The sequence below is a fragment of the Lupinus angustifolius genome, chromosome LG13, assembly GCF_001865875.1.
Source record: "Lupinus angustifolius cultivar Tanjil chromosome LG13, LupAngTanjil_v1.0, whole genome shotgun sequence".
In the NCBI taxonomy this organism is placed as follows: domain Eukaryota; kingdom Viridiplantae; phylum Streptophyta; class Magnoliopsida; order Fabales; family Fabaceae; genus Lupinus; species Lupinus angustifolius.
Window position 1 is genome coordinate 4341415 of NC_032021.1, and position 4509 is coordinate 4345923.

Sequence of the window (4509 nt, forward strand, 5' to 3'; positions counted from 1 at the left end):
GAATAAAGATAATCCAAATCAGGTGTCAAATTTAACTTTCCAATTAAACTTGAACCCAAGAACAAGAATTCAGTAGATAATTAAACTCATGCATTAAGAACGAGATAAACTTCCCAAAATCAAATAACAATTACATTAGAATTGAATCCAGGAGTACAAGGTAAGATCACATTTCAAATCCCAACAACGAAGAACTAGCCACTCACCCTTGTCATTACAACACTCTGATCATGAGAAATACAAGAAATTCTGGATCTAAAGTCATTCCCACGACTTCTCTCTTCCTCTCTAGTGCTTCTCTCTCTAAAATCGTGTGCAAAAGTTTGGAAAATGGTTGGATAATCCTCTTTGTTTTTCGTAACCACCTATATTTGTTCCAAACTTCTGGTCTCACGCTCGAGCGAGAGAGCAAATTTCAGCATTTAAAAAATCTTCTAGCTTGAGCGAGAAATCTCTCGCCCAAGCGAGAGAATCAGAGTTTTGAATCTGTCTTTCTCGCTTGAGCGAGATGCTCTCGCTTGGGCGAGAAATACGCATAAACTTTTACATCCAAAAGTAGGAATTGTCGCTCGAGCGAGGGACAAGCGGTGATTTAAGCATTTTTCCTTGAATTAGCAATTGTCACTTGGGCTAGGGATCCAGAGCTCCTTTTACGCAGATTCCTTCAATTTCCATCTTTTCTATTCCTCATTCTCGTGCAATTGACACAAAAATATGTAAGGTCCTTAAACAAGATTAAGCATACTAGATTCTTTAGAGTTGTGCATGAATTTCATCATAACTACACCATAAGTGCCCAAAATTTATATGAATTTCCTTCCCAACATGACACTTAACAACTAAGTGTCCATCTTGATGATGTTGGTTAGAGATTTATGTCAAGGAGTGATGGAAGATGAGTAGAGGGTGAGGGAATGGATGAACAACAGAACTCTCAATATAAGAGCTCTAATACCATAAAGCAGAAAAGCATGGTGTGAAATAAAGGTGGATTCAATAAATATACATCTTTTATTATAGAATTCTCTTGGTTGAAGAGAAGAATATACAAGAATATATATATATATATATATATATATATATATATGCACAAGATGACTTAAGAAGCAAGTAACAGACTTAACCAACTTTCAACTACTCTAACTAATCATAATTTGATCACATGGTAAAATAAAAAGAACTCAGCTGCTATATCCAAAAGTCTAAACTACCCTCAAAATTAAGTAATGTTTAATGAGCCAAGTTTGGTGCAATAGCCCAAAATTGGTGTAACAAATGCAAGACAGATGCAAGCATGAAAGACCAACAGAGGCAGACACGAAATTCATGCAACTGGTGCAATTGATGAAGGCTGCTTGGTCCAAGGCACTCGGTCAGCTTCTAAGAAGATGGTGCAGCATAATCTTCAATAGATATAAGGCAGGAACAAAGCTTAATCGTGATGCATTTAAACTGTCAAAACAAATTAAGATAGAGTAGTGAGTAAGTGATTTAGTAAGCTAATATTTCACATGTTATGATAGAATCCTATTATCATTTGTATGTAGGAATGTATTATTTGTTATTTTTGGAAGTAATTTTTTCAAGTTTTATTTCGACTAAGCGGTATCAAAAATGTGTTTTCACATATAATATTGATCAGTCAGAAGTGAAAAATGATTGATTAAAATGGTACTCGCATAATAAAAATGAAAGTGAAAAGCTTTGAGTTTGCAAGAATCAGTGATTGAATTTATGGTTTGATAAAGAAGAAGATCCATAAAAGTAAGATATGTGTTTGAGAGAATATGAAGAGAGGAAAAACATGGGGGAGTATTATGAGATTTTAACTTTGGTAAAGAAGATGAGTGAGAATGGAGTATATGTTTGTAGGAATATGAAAATGAAAGAGAAATGACATAGAGTAATATGAGATTATTAAAAAAAAATTGGGTTCAAAATTTAAAACATGGGTGCAAAAAATGCATCCTTTAATGTGAAGAGTACTGAAGCATACACAGATTCGGCCCACAGAATGACCTATGCATAAAAATGGTTCTCGTTAAGCCCAATCCAGCTTATAATTTGTTCTCAATAGCAATGGAAAAATGAATCTCCTCATTTGTGAATCAAATAATAAGATGATATCAACAACCCATTAGTTTAATAATATAAGACATGGTAGATTTTAGAAACACCATTAAGAGTTTTATTTATGAGAGCGACACTTATTAGAAATGACAACCATAAACCCCAAAAAAATTAATTTCTTATTGAAAATGTGGGACATTCTTAGTAGTACAAAAAAATAAAAAATAAAATAATAACATCCCATATGCATGAAAGCTTTACAGATATATACTACCCTACACAGACTACCTATCCATTAGAAATAACTCAATATACTCATTAACAGTTATGAACCAAAAATGGGGTGTATAGACTGGTTGAATAAGGAACCCACGAGCAAGGAAACTGCATCGTAACATGCCACTAACAAAAAGTAGAAATAGAAGTAACCACAAGAAAATTGTCTAAATTTTAAAGGAATGGAGGAGATCAAGAATAAAGTATATATTATTGTGAAATTTCAATACCAAAATCTTATAAAACTTCTTGGTTGTGGCGGCAATTTAGGACATGATTTTTTTTAAAACATTTATGAGTACATGCCTAACAGTATCTTGGAGTCATTTATATTGGAGCCATGGCCCATGGGTACATTATTCTTTTGTTTTTTTAATGTTAATCCATAAGTTGTGTGGAACTTATCAATTTATACTAACAAAGTGTTGGTTTAGTGGTGTAAGATCTACTAGATTTTTGCGATGACTAAAGGTAATGATTCGATTCATGGGACGATATATGATGGAATGAGCCGTCACACTCCCCAAAAAATATTAGCTCTTTGTCCATAAATGGTGAGGAATACCCTTGTTAGCACAAAAATTTGGAAATTCAACTTTGATTGAATTATTAATAAATAATTTATTATTTGTTCCTGTAAAAGTTTAACCGCTTGTACATGTAATCAAACAATTTGGGTCGAAGCTATTTATAATGAATTGTTAAATATGCAAGTCTTATGATAGTTGATATATCGTATAATTATTTATGTTTATTCACCTTTCAAATATTGAAATGCAATTGAGATTCAATGAACTGTGACACTTTTTGCTCATTGATAATAATAGGAGTTTTACAATAAAAGTTGATGCAATGGTAGGAAATTATTTCCCCCTTTTGCAAGTTGCTATAGGCCCAAGCCTTATTAAAAGCAGTTATAGTATTTCTAAGAAAAAAGCTATGGATGTACATTGACCCAACAAGTTTTACCACTAGCCATCAACTCTGCCCTTGTGAAAGAGAGCATAAATTATGGTATGTATGAGTGTGAAAATTGTGAAAACCATTCATGTTGCATAAGTAAATATTTTAGGTTGGTTTAGGTGGTGTATGTCTATTTTTTATTAAACAAGGACCTCACTAAAAAACGATTATATCGGGTGAAGGATATTTGTGTCTAGACACAAAAAGTTACATGCAAGGGATATACTCACTAATATTGTAATGCACGTTCATTTTCACCTGTATCACTAGGACAAAAGAATTTCATCACGATACATCCTTATTCATGCCATTATGTGTGAGGTAAGGCACTTTATTAAGAATTATATACTGATAGTAAGTATTTTTATACTATCAATAAATGATCTACCATTTATATATTAATTACTTTAGACTCTCAAACAAAAGTATTGTAATCAATGATGAATAATATGATGACAATATAAAAAAACTTTACACTAAGAATGTATACATTTTAAACTCATTTATTAAATGCATTTTATTCTTCCTTAAAAACAGAGGAAAGCTCCCATTCCAAATCCAAAGACACGGTAACGTAATAACAATCTCTTATTAATCTGGCCTAGAAAAGTGAAAAATATGGGCACTATTTGTGGGATAAGATAACAGGCTAATAACTTCAATGTAAAGGCCCAACAATGCTGTCCATTTTAATGTTCCTATTTTTTTATTTACATTTCTTGTATTTCAAGCTCTTATAATGCAAAGTTCATTATTCGGTATTGCTTGTATTTCAAATACCCTTTTATGTGCTACATTTCGTGTAGAACTCAATCCAACTAAGGTTTTGTTCATTATCACATTAAGAATGATTTAAGGTACACACAATTGAAGATTTTGAATCATAATTGTATCAACACCAGTCATCCAGTAAATATATACTTATAGCTTCTAATAAATAAGTCTTTTTTCTATGAAGAGAAATATAAGAAGGTGAATAAATAAAAATCATGGAGTTAATTGATGCATATGGATGTTAGTGAAGTTAAGTACTACAAGGCTTCTTGAGGGTCATTCTGGTAGGTAATGGATTAAGGTTTTCTACGTTTCTGTTGACAAAATTTGTGTACTTTTGTTTTAGTTTATGATGCTTTCTCCTAAGCACTAAAGTATTTAGTAATATGTTACTTATTTTTTCTTGTCCTTTTGAAGACGCTATTG